This window comes from Xenopus tropicalis, chromosome 2 (genome assembly GCF_000004195.4).
Source record: "Xenopus tropicalis strain Nigerian chromosome 2, UCB_Xtro_10.0, whole genome shotgun sequence".
In the NCBI taxonomy this organism is placed as follows: Eukaryota; Metazoa; Chordata; class Amphibia; order Anura; family Pipidae; genus Xenopus; species Xenopus tropicalis.
Genome location: NC_030678.2, coordinates 68,131,007 through 68,144,427, shown reverse-complemented (window position 1 = coordinate 68,144,427; position 13,421 = coordinate 68,131,007).

Here is a 13,421-nt window from a genome sequence, read left to right as displayed (position 1 = left end):
GAATATGGAATCTGCGCCGTACGGGGGACCCAGTACATCAATAATGTGCACAAATATGTACCGTCCAGGATGAGGTGAACGATGCAGAGCGTATTGCAAGATCAATAAAAGAAATTTAAACCAGCTTGTCGTTTAATCGGGTCTAGGTATTTTTTACAAAGGACAGGTAAGGTGTTGGTGTGCGAACCTAGTCGAAGGACGGACCGCCATACACAATACACGTAGTCCACAAGTGGCATTGGGATGGGTGTAGAATGAACCCAACGGGTAAAAAAGCGAAAATTGCGAGTATAACACACGGGTACAAGTAAGCCGAAATGGTAAGTGATGTGAATTAAAAACAAAGAGGTTACAGGAAAGGTTATGTAACATGAGAGGGAGAATTATACAGAGCCAACTAAATTAAGTAGAAAGCGAAAGCAAAGGGAGCAGAAGTCAAGTTAAGGTAGGATAAGCATACAAGGTAACAATAGGAAATATTATCGCAACAGTAACTGGCAATCAAGATAACAGTATCAAGCCATGTAACAAATAAAAGAATGTGTATCCTGTCAAACAAGACAATGAATTGGGGAAGGAGAAATACTTGAGGGGCAGTGCACAAAATAAGTCATTTCAAATAGAATGAGGAGTAGGAGACCATCTCATTGAGGCCATACGGATTGATGGTGTTCAATCTGTGCATCCATTTCAACTCAGTGCGTAAAAGGAGTTTCTCCCGGTCACCACCCCTTGTTGGGGGGGGTATGAAGTCAATCACCATGCTTCGTAGACTAGCCAGTGAGTGTTTGTTTGCCTAGAAGTATGCGGCCACTGGGGTATCAGCTGACCCTGTTGCTAAAGCAGAGCGTATAGCTGACCTGTGGTTGGCCATACGGTCTCTGAAGGAGGTAATAGTTTTACCAATATACATGAGGACGCAGGGGCACTTAATAAAGTAAATGACAAACTTAGATGTACATGTCAGTCTGTGTTTAATCTGTATTGCCTTGCCATTATGAGGATGATGGAAAACCGGGCCCGTAATAAGTGAGCTACAAAAGGTGCAATTGGGGCATTTATAGCAACCAAGCCGGGCAGATGGTAACCAAGTGGTAGATGTTTCTGTGAAGTAACTGTGGATTGGGTCTGTTTTGACCAATAAATCACGTAGGCTCTTGCCCCTGCGGTATGCAATACGTGGGGGGGGGTTCTGAAGACGGGGGGGAGAGAGCGGTCTTTTTCAACAACTGACCAATGATAAAGTATAGAGTCTGTAAGTGGTTTCTTGTCGGGAGAAAATGTTGTAGTAAAGGTCAATCTTTCATTCTGGTTAGTGGATGGAGGACGTTTGCATGTGTCAAGGGTCTGTGCACGGGGCAGGCTGAGAGCTCTTTCTTTGCTCTGAAGAAGATCCTGCAGAGTATAGCCCCTCTGTAAAAATCGTTGGACCAGATCATCCAGTTGCTGGTGTAGGAGTAGTTGATTAGAGTTGTTGCGCACCATTCTTACCATTTGTGAGAAGGGGATGCTCCTAAGAAGGTGCAGGGGATGGCAGGAGGAGTGGTGTAGTAGTGTGTTGCGGTCTGTCGACTTGTGATAAGTGGTAGTAGTGAAAGTGGAGCCAGACAAAGTAATTGTTAGATCCAAGAAGGCAACAGATATTGGATCTATGTGAGACGTAAACCTAATGGTGGTAGGGAGTTCATTCAGTTCCTGGATCATGGTGGTAAATTGTTCAAGTGAGCCAGACCAGAGGATCAGTAGATCGTCAATATAGCGGAAAAGTCTATGAATGTGTGTGCCATATTTAGGAAGGATATATGTGTTCTCATACTCAGACATATATAGGTTTGCAAATGAAGGGGCGACATTCGAGCCCATACTGGTGCCACTGATTTGGAGGTAGTATGAGAGTTCAAATTTAAAATAATTCAAAGTCAAGCAGTGATTAAGTAAAGTCATCAGAAAATCAGTAGGGGGTCTTTCTTTATGAGGATAATGTTGTAGAAATTTCTGGATCACAGCCATGCCTTCAGTGATTGGGATAACCGTATAAAGCGAGGAAACATCCATTGTGGCCAGAAGGAGATTGTTGGGTACAGGATGTAGTTCTTGCAGTTGTCTTAGAAGGTCCCCGGTGTCCCTAATGTAGGTGTTCATTTTGTGTACAATGGGTTATAAGTAATGGTCAACATATATAGAGAGTGGCTGTAAGAGTGAGTCACATGCACTGACAATAGGTCGACCGGGAGGTAGAGTCAAATTTTTGTGTATTTTTGGCAAGGTGTAGAAGATAGGACATTTAGGGAAATCTTTAGACAAAAAATTGAAGACATCAGTGGTAATGAAGCCCCCCTGTACCCCCAAACGTAAAGAGTTGTCAATAATTTTCCTAAAGGAAAGACCCGGGTCCCTGTCCAGTTTGCGATATACCGTCTGGTCTGCAAGTTGTTGTAAAATTTCTTGTCTATAGTTAGAGTAGTCCTGGATTACCACGGAGCCCCCTTTGTCTGCAGGGCGAATGGTGATATTAGAGTTCTGAGACAAGGAGTTGATGGCACTCCTCTCGCTACCAGTGAGATTGGGATAAATGTGTCTAGAATGTGTTTGTTCCTCAGTTTCATCAATAGGCAGTCTGGTAAAGGCTGCTATCGATTTGGGCGTATTGGGTGGTTCGAACTGGCTAGGGGCTTTGAACCGTGTAGGATGAGGAGAAGAAGAGCTGGTCCAAAAGTGATCACGCAGTTTCATACTGCGTTGGAATCTATGAATGTCAATCATAGTGTCGAGAGAGTTGGTTTTAAAAGTTGGTACGAAAGACAAGCCTTTAGAGAGAAGTGACAGTTCCGGTTCAGTCAAGTTATGTGAACTTAAATTAAATACTACTTGTTCCGTGGGCGTAAATTTCTTATGGAACGGGTGTTGGCGCCCGCCTCGCCCCCTAATGGGGGGCGAGAGTTGGGTCCTAAAAAATGAGATTGGGGTGTAGTTGTCGAGGAAGAAGGGTGTGTAGGAGCCCGGGATTGTCTCCCCCTATGAGGCCCACGTTCCCTGTCAGGGGTATCAGAGTCAGAGGATGTATAGGGTGAGGAGTCAATTCTGTCTATGTGTGATTTAGGGGATGAGTGAAACCTCCTTCCTCGGGACAATGTATCCCCTCCCGTCAGCCAGCGGTAGACGCGTCTATTCTGGTAATCTGCAGCCACAGTAGTAACCTTTTGCTTCTTGAACTTGTGGAGGTCAGTGGAATATTGGGTAATCTGATTCTGTAATTTATCAAGCCACTTGTGATCAAGGTCGTTTGTAAGGGTATGTAGATGTGCTGATTCAAAGGCAGAAATCTCAGTGTTAACAATCTTTAGGTTTCGACTAACCTCTTCAATGACAAGTAAAATCAGGTCCATGGAGCACTTGTTTAGAATCTGGCACCACCGTTTGCAAAAGTCAATGTTGTTACGACCAATCGTGGGAATATTACGGATCCTAAATCCTCGTGGAATGTGTTGCTTTTTGTAGAAATCGGAAAGATATATCCCGTGGAGTTTAAGGTCTGTCTCCCGTTGCTTGAGTCTCAGGTATTGGTGATACAGGTCCGTATTAGATGAGAGAGGAATAATGTCATCAGCGGTTTCATGGAATAAAATATCTGCAGCCTCAGCGTCAGAGAACTGGAGCCCGGACAGAGGAATATCAACTATTTCCCGTCCGTCAGATGTGGCCATCGTTAAGTCAAATTGGTAGGATAGAAAAAAGTACTTAAATATGTGGGAAAAGAGCACGGGTGCACTGATAAAAAATAAATGCAAGTGAAAAGATCAGGCACTCCCGTAAAAAAGGGGTAAATAATGCCTGGGTGCAGGATATCAAAGCATAAGTATAGTCTGTATAAATGCCGCACTCACAGGACTTATGAAAACAAAAAATATTTATTGATGTAGGACTAACGTTTCGGCTGGCACAGCAGCCTTTCTCAAAGTGAATGTGCAACAAACAAATCCCCCAATTCTAATTCTAATTTCATTCTAATTTTGTATATATATATATATGTATAATATATTACACAAAATAACATCTTGCAATAGTATCTCACAGAACTTCAGCTGGACGTAGCGCCTCATCCCCAGGCCCAACCCCAGGCACCCCAGGCTGCAGAGGCTCTTCAGGCCCCCGAGGACCCACAGGCCCCCGAGGACCCACAGGCACCCGAGGACCCCCACGCTGCAGAGTCTCCCCTGGCTACACCACCAGCTCTGGACTCTCCCCAGGCCAAACACTGGGCACCAGGTCCTCCACCCTCACGACAGACCGAAGATGTGGGGACCCAAACAACATTTGGATGGACTGACCCCACACTTCGGTCAGTGCAGGAGGACCTGAACACTATAAAGGCCCAGTTGGCCGAGCTCCGGGGGGACATGGCCCAGCTGCAGCAGGATGTGGGGGAACTCAAGGCCAGCAAGGTCTACGTTTTTTTTTTTAACATTTTCTATTTTTTCTAAATTTTCTTGTTAAAATAAAAGTTGTCATTTTTCTACTTTTGAACTGGGTAATGTCTAATTATTTTGCCTTCCTTGATATGGTATTCTATACTTTCATGTAGTTTCTCCTCCACTCTTACATTTATCAGTAACAGCATCAATATGCTATATCGTTTAAATTTTTGCAAATATTTTGCCAACAATTTTGCCTTTAGGCCATTTTGCTGAATAGCAAAGCTTGCGTTAATTAGTACGTAGCGTATATTCTGGTGAGTGTGATAACTGCCAATCAAATGTTTTGTTGCCAGAATAATTGCAATATTATATTTGTTCCCATTTAATAAAGTGCCCATAACATATTTGCCATTTATTCTGTGTCTAAAATCTCCCACTTAATTTAAGCCACTTTAGTAAACGGACCCCTAAGTATTTGGCTAAATATTCTTAAATGCCCCCCTATTTTATTATCTCTAGCACTTCTTTTTTTTTTTTGTTACTTATATTTTTATTGTTTTTTTGTTTTTTTTTGGCAAATAAACATTTATACAGCACCTCTCTAGCACTTCTGTGCTCTCCCAGGGCAAAATGTCGCCAGTTTTATGCTGCCGATTGCCGCATGTGTAATGTCGCGACAATTAGCGCACATGTAAAAGCTATCGCACTTGCGATAATAAGCGTGCATGCGAAAAATACTGTGCGAGCGTTATTTAGCGCATAAATTATCGCATGCAGTATCACGCGTAAATTAGCGCAAGTGTGCTTATAGTGAATCGTGCGATAAGTCGCGAAAATTTAGACGCGATAAAAATTTTAGCGCACACTAGAAATAGCGCACATTATTTCGCACTTTAGTGAATCTGCCCCACAGATTCTTACACATTTCTTGATAAAAACCCTATTATCTCTTGAGTTGTAATTGGATAATCTGCTTCAGGAAGCTCTACAACTTATTATTGATGAAAAACTATTTTCATTTCTGAAACCTGACAAACCTAGAACTGCAATTTTTCATTATTTACCAAAAATACATTAAAAAAAAGAGATCCCCCTTAGGGTGACCAATAATTGCAGGTATAGCTTCTTTAGGAGAAAATAGTTCTTAGACTACCTAGTTATTTAAGAGACAGTGGACATTTAATACATGCTTTAAATAATTTCTACTAGAAAAAAGGAAACTACAAGTGGGCCTCAATTGATGTTGTGTCCTTATACTCATGTATACCCCATCAACTAGGCCTAAAAGCAATTAAATATAATCTTTTTTTAGGATGGTGGGAGGACATTTCATAGACAATATTATTATGATATGGTCAGCCACACCTGAACAATTTGTAGAGTTCATTACAGTTCTAAATACCAATACATATAATCTGAAATTCACCTACAGAAAAAAAAACACAGCACTACTGTTTTCTGTAAAGAATGTTCTGCTAACACAATACTAAATGCTAAATCCAGTCACCCTCAACACTTAATTCATAACATACAGGCAATGTTTACGCTTAAGGCGCATTTATTCAAAAGAAGAAGACTTCATACAGAAATCAAAAGATTTATTTGAAAGACTTAGTGAAATTGGGTGAATCAAGCTTTTCAAAGAGCATTTGCCACAAAAAGATAAAATCTTTTTAAAAGATATAAAACTGACTGTGCAAATATAGATTTCGCTAACACTGATAAGAAGAATCCTTGAGATGACAAAGAGGAATTAAATGATATTTGTACAGCTTTATCTTGTATACTTACCTTCAGTCCTCAATATAATGAAATAAAGAAAATTGTTAATGAAAATTTAATTATTCTTAAAACTAATTCCACATTAAGACAAATTTAGGTTATAAAATCAAATAGACCTTCCAAAACATGGCTATCTACAATGGGAATGTTTGGCTGAGGCTCGAGACAATGTTTTACAAGTAACTTTATAACCAAAATGCAATCATTTATTTCATCAATTACTCAAAAAGCATATCAAATTAAATACTACATAAACCGTAAAACCCAGATATGTTGTATACCTTTTGAATACTGCCTTATGTATATGTAGCACACCCTTGGGTGAGACTAATATGTATGGGTAACTCCAGCACACTCAGTGACACCCCAATGACTGACCACAATATTGGTAAACAATGAGATCCCTTTTCTTTATTAAGTGTAACAAACAAGCAGCAGGGATCTGACTATAATTGAAAATATTAAAGCAAGATATATATAACAATATGCCAAAGAACAATAACACAATTTAAATTGCTATTATAGAGTATGCAGCAATATAAACATGTAATATGTGCTAAATCTTGTAACTTAATTCCCCTGTCACAGTCCCAGATGATTTGTGCACGTTGGGGCCCTTATTGAGTCTAACTTATTGGCCAATGATGCTGTTCCTTTAATTTGCTGGTTAGCAGTGTAACTCTGAAACTTAGTGAGGAAACACTTTCCTTCCAGGTGAGAAATCACTTGGCAGACAGTATAGTTCAGCAAGCGATGGGTTAACTCCTATGGGTTAATAGTACACAGTTCCCCAATAAGTGTGTGGTGTTGCAGGTTGCTCACAGTTGGTGCTCCTAAATCACTGTGTCACCTTTAGTAGCAGATTTCAGATGGGATGCAGGCAGCTCTGTAACCACCTGGGCCTCTGCGCAGCCTGTCAGCCGGGAATTTCCTACCAACAGCAGGCAGCTTCCCCTGCTCCCCTTCTGGCTAGCACTGATAAGCTCTTTTACAGGTGCTAGTCCAAAAGTGGGATAGCAGGGTCAGCTTCTCCCTGTAGCAGCTTCTCCTGGGTCAGGATCTCTGCAGGTCTCTCTCTCCCCTCTGGCAGTTCTTCCACTCAAAGCAGGTATAGCAGGCAGCAGTTTCTCCCTGGCACATACTTCTCTCCCGTTTTTATAGTCTAGGAGGGTGGTCCTCACAACATTTTATGCCTTTCCTTATCATTGGTGGATTCAAAGCCCCAGGCAGGTCCTCAGCTCTGAGGCATGCTGGGATATGTAGTCCTGTAAACTGTCCATGTAAACTATATTTAAGGAGATGCAAGTTTGCTGTGGTGAGTAGCTGTTCATGTTTCTCGCTTTATTTAGGGGTGTTACTGAGTGAGTTAATTTGCCAAGAAAGTCTCACCTGGGGAATAATTAGCAGGCTGGATCTGCTACCAGCCAGAAAGAGTGAGGGGCCCAGACAGACTAAGAACTGAAACTGGTGTGAGATGGTCTGTGCCTGTGTCGAACAGCTTGGAATGCGGCTGGTTTTTTTCTCTCAAACAAAAAGGTACAGTGACTCTGTAGAATTGAATTTTTTGGGTTTAGCCAGGAATCCCAGCAGGGGGCTGGTAACGGAAAGGGAAAGCACCCTGTGTTGTAGTTAGAGCCTAGGGCGTATTTATTATGCTGTGTAAAAGTAATTCGCTGAAAAAATGGAGTAAAAAGCTGTGTAAAATAAATGGAAAAGATCACCGTCTCAACGCCGGATATTACACCGTTATTTTCCATAAGTTCCAGTGGAAGAAAAAACACGTAAAAAATTACGCCGTTTTTACACAGCGAAGCCTGGCGATGTGTGGCGAATTTTCTCGCTGTTTTTTACACAGCATAATAAATATGCCCCCAAGTGTGGCAAAGGTTTTGTTTTATGCTCCTGTTGGACAAGAGAGTCTGTAACTATATGTAATAAATGGACTTTATTTAAAAGAACTGTCTGTATGTCTGATCTCACTCACAATATTATATATATATTGTGAAATATATATATAGATACCGTATATACTCGAGTATAAGCTGATCCGAATATAAGCCGAGGTACCTAATTTTACCTAAGAAAACTGGAAAAACTTACTGACTCGAGTATAAGCCTAGGGTGGGAAATGCAACCGCTACTGCTAAGTTTCAATATTCAAATAAATAACAGATAAATACAGTGGCTTGCAAAAGTATTCGGCCCCCTTGAACTTTTCCACATTTTGTCACATTACAGCCACAAACATGAATCAATTTTATTGGAATTCCACGTGAAAGACCAATACAAAGTGGTGTACACGTGAGAAGTGGAACGAAAATCATACATGATTCCAAACATTTTTTACAAATAAATAACTGCAAAGTGGGGTGTGCGTAATTATTCAGCCCCCTTTGGTCTGAGTGCAGTCAGTTGCCCATAGACATTGCCTGATGAGTGCTAATGACTAAATAGAGTGCACCTGTGTGTAATCTAATGTCAGTACAAATACAGCTGCTCTGTGACGGCCTCAGAGGTTGTCTAAGAGAATATTGGGAGCAACAACACCATGAAGTCCAAAGAACACACCAGACAAGTCATGGATAAAGTTATTGAGAAATTTAAAGCAGGCTTAGGCTACAAAAAGATTTCCAAAGCCTTAAACATCCCACGGAGCACTGTTCAAGTGATCATTCAGAAATGGAAGGAGTATGGCACAACTGTAAACCTACCAAACAAGGCCGTCCACCTAAACTCACAGGCCGATCAAGGAGAGCGCTGATCAGAAATGCAGCCAAGAGGTCCATGGTGACTCTGGACAAGCTGCAGAGATCTACAGCTCAGGTGGGGGAATCTGTCCATAGGACAACTATTAGTCGTGCACTGCACAAAGTTGGCCTTTATGGAAGAGTGGCAAGAAGAAAACCATTGTTAACAGAAAACCATAAGAAGTCCCGTTTGCAGTTTGCCACAAGCCATGTGGGGGACACAGCAAACATGTGGAAGAAGGTACTCTGGTCAGATGAGACCAAAATGGAACTTTTTGGGCAAAATGCAAAACGCTATGTGTGGCGGAAAACTAACACTGCACATCACTCTGAACACACCATCCCCACTGTCAAATATGGTGGTGGCAGCATCATGCTCTGGGGGTGCTTCTCTTCAGCAGGGACAGGGAAGCTGGTCAGAGTTGATGGGAAGATGGATGGAGCCAAATACAGGGCAATCTTGGAAGAAAACCTCTTGGAGTCTGCAAAAGACTTGAGACGGGGGCGGAGCTTCACCTTCCAGCAGGACAACGAACCTAAACATAAAGCCAGGGCAACAATGGAATGGTTTAAAACAAAACATATCCATGTGTTAGAATGGCCCAGTCAAAGTCCAGATCTAAATCCAATCGAGAATCTGTGGCAAGATCTGAAAACTGCTGTTCACAAACGCTGTCCATCTAATCTGACTGAGCTGGAGCTGTTTTGCAAAGAAGAATGGGCAAGGATTTCAGTCTCTAGATGTGCAAAGCTGGTAGAGACATACCCTGGCAGCTGTAATTGCAGCAAAAGGTGGTTCTACAAAGTATTGACTCAGGGGGCTGAATAATTACGCACACCCCACTTTGAAGTTATTTATTTGTAAAAAATGTTTGGAATTATGTATGATTTTCGTTCCACTTCTCACATGTACACCACTTTGTATTGGTCTTTCACGTGGAATTCCAATAAAATTGATTCATGTTTGTGGCTGTAATGTGACAAAATGTGGAAAAGTTCAAGGGGGCCGAATACTTTTGCAAGCCACTGTAAATATATAACTTTAGGGAAAGAAAAATGCTACAGCAGCAGACAAAAGCAAGTTTTGTAACGCTAAAGAAGCTGCCATACTAATTATCAAGTACTTGGACACCAGTGTACAAGTCCCACCACAGTACTACAATAGTAGTTGCAAGGGCAAAATAATTCTTGATGCTGGACTTAATACAAATTTGTATCCGTGCATACCTCCCTCCCTCCCTCCACGTGTGTCCGTGCATACATATCTCCCCCCTACCTCCACTTGTGTCTGTGCATACATACCTCCCTCCCTCCACTTGTGTCCAGATCGAGAGTCGGACACAAGTGGAGGGAGGGAGGTTGGGGGAGGTATACGCGAGTATAAGCCGAGGGTTACTTTTTGAGCACATTTTTTGTGCTGAGAAACTCGGCTTATACTTGAGTATATACATATATAAAATATTGCACAGATATTGGTCCAAAGTGGTTCTGAAAGACCATCAATACTCAGTAGGGTGCTTGCCAATGACCTTTAGCCCTTTATCGACTTACTACCTCCCTCTGTTTTCCTCATCCAGTATGTTTATGATCTCCTGCTGACACCATTGATCTTTGTACCTTTTACACCCGTGCTCTCCTACACCTGCATTCTTGTGGCTATAAGGTTAAACTATTGTTCTGTCAACCCACTGTTACTTTTCTTGGTGTGATCCTCGGCAAAGGAGCCAAGTTCATTGGTCCCCAAGTGTTAGCCAATGTAACTCTGCAGTAACCCACTTACTCTGCAGTAACCCACCACTATCAAAGAGCTGTGCAGTGCCCTTGGTCTTTTAAACTACTGCCATCTCTGGATTCCTGTTTACATTACCCGCCTTCTTATTTTCCGTAAATACCTTGAGGGCAATCTGCCCAGTTATAAATCTGTCTCTCTTTCTGCTGCTGATGTTACTGCACTGAAATCACTGATGTCTGATATCTTGCATGCCCCACGACTATACCTCCCTAACAGCTGTGAGCCCATTGTATTGTATGTTTTTTCCAACGACCACTGTTGTGGTCACCCAACAAGAGGGGTGTGTGTTGAACAATTCCCAGGTATTTTCTCACCCACAGAACAAGTAACTTCCATGTGAACACAATATATCACATTTCCTTAACGGGCATGCTACCTACTAATCCTTTCAGCAACTTGAAATGGGTATATTGTTGTTCTCAGCTGAGAACCGCAACTGTATAAATGAGACTCCAGAGGAACGACCCTTTATGGGAGTAGTTCTGATAACTGATTTACCGCTATTGCATGCAATAATTTTTTCTGACAGTTCACAGACCGAGACACATTCTGGCTTTGCCATTTGCCAAATAGAACCCAACAGAAAAATTGTTCAGAAAAGAACAGTATCATGGATGACCGTCTCTGAGTACAGTATACAGCCTCTACTTACGTAACAACTACCATTCACACTAACTATGCAAAGTGGCACAAGAGGGAATTTGTTACAGGAAAAGGCATCACAATACAACATCACAATACTGTTCTTGCAGACAATTTAACCCTTTTACTGCCAACGATGTGCGCCGTACATTGTTTGGCAGATAAAGGTACTCTCTGCAGAAGGGGCATGTGCCGCTTCTGCAGAGAGTTCTTAGCGATGACAGCCCCCTGGGCAACGAGCCACGGTGGCTGTCATGTCGGCCCTGCGATGCGATCATCACAGGGCCGACCCCCAAGCAGCAGATGCAATCGCGTCTGCTGCTTGGTCTTCACTTCCTCCTTCCTGTTTTCCCCCCCCCCCCCCCAAGCGCCGGCCCCCATATGAAGACTGCAGCAGGAGGACCAGGACTGCGATCCCTGCTTCAGGACAGGTAAGGTGGGGTTTTTTTGCACTTACACACACTTACATACATTTACACACACTTACATACATTTACACACACAGCACACAATTTAGCAGTTTTTTTTGTTTGTTTTTTTCATTTTGAATATACGCATATGCAAAAGGGCTCCAAATGCCAAATGCTCCAAATCATAGGCCTATGATTACATGCCTATGATTAAGTGTATATTTACATGAAACGCGTCAGGCGTATTGTTTTTAAATGGAGTAATAAAAATCGAGTTTTAAGCAAGCCGCTGTGTCCGGTGCATTTGGAGCCCTTTTGCATATGCGTGATTTCGCCTTCCCCAGCTACAGGTTCGGGGCTCTGAGCACCTGAACCACTTCTGAACAACGGTGAGTTCTTTGCATTTAGGATTTCACATTGTGAGAGCTGATATGATGGTGTTGGGAATTTGACCTAGATCAACTGTGAGACAGATCCGGGGTTTATACACCCGGATCTCTCTTTTGTATTTGGTACGTTTTATTTACTTGATTTCCTGACATTTGAGACATTTAGGTTAAATTAATTGAGCCATTTCTAAGTTTAGGTTATTACCATTTCTTAGTTTGTAGTTTATTTTTCATTTTGAACACTTATATACACTTATATACACTAATAATACACACTGTCACACAACTTTTACACATGTACACACATGTATACACAAACACTGAGTTGGCAGGCGAGAAATCCATATGCGCTATTTTTATTTTGGGGTCAGTACATACCACAGACTTTGGTATATATATGCATATTGGGCATCAAACTGTTCAGTAGATCTTAGGTGTTTCTATTTGAGGTGATTTGCCTTTGTATGCAAGAAATTGTGTGAAGAACCACTAACTTTAGGAAAGCTTTGCAGACTGGTACTTCGGTGTAGAAAGGATTCTTTACCGATGGTGGATTTGTCAGAATGTGTACTTTCCAAAACTTTATGGTTTACTGGGTTTTTCTGTATAGTTAGGGGGTGTTACGGCAGGGGCTCTGTATGCGAAACCTCTGTATGCGAAACCTGAGTTGGCCGGCAAGAAATCCTTATGTGCTATTTTCATTTTGGGGTCAGTACTTACCACAGACTTTGGTATATCTATGCATATTGGGCATCAAACTGTTCCGTAGACCTTAAGTGTTCCTATTTGGGGTGATTTGTCTCTGTATGCAAGAAATTGTGTGAGATAAATGCAGTTTTACGGCTTGGTACTTTTGGAGTAAAAATAACTGTGTACCCATTATAGATTCAGGGGAATGTGTACTTTCCAAAAATATATGGCTTTCTGGGATGAGTGTACTTTTTTTGTACCATTATCCCACATAAAGGATGTAAATGTGTTGATTTTGCAAGAGCTGAAATGACAGATCATATGGGGGTATGTTCCCATTGGGGCCCTACATGCCACATATTCGGGTAAACCTATACATATTGGGTATCAAACTGTTCAGTGGACCCCTGGTGTTCAAATTTAGGGTGTTTTATCTTGGTACCTAATGCTATGTGGGAGATAAGATGCTGCAAAATGGAAGCTTTGAGGGAATTTTTGGAAATGTCACCAAAATTGCTACATTTAGAAAAGCTTTGCGGCTTGGTACTTTGGAG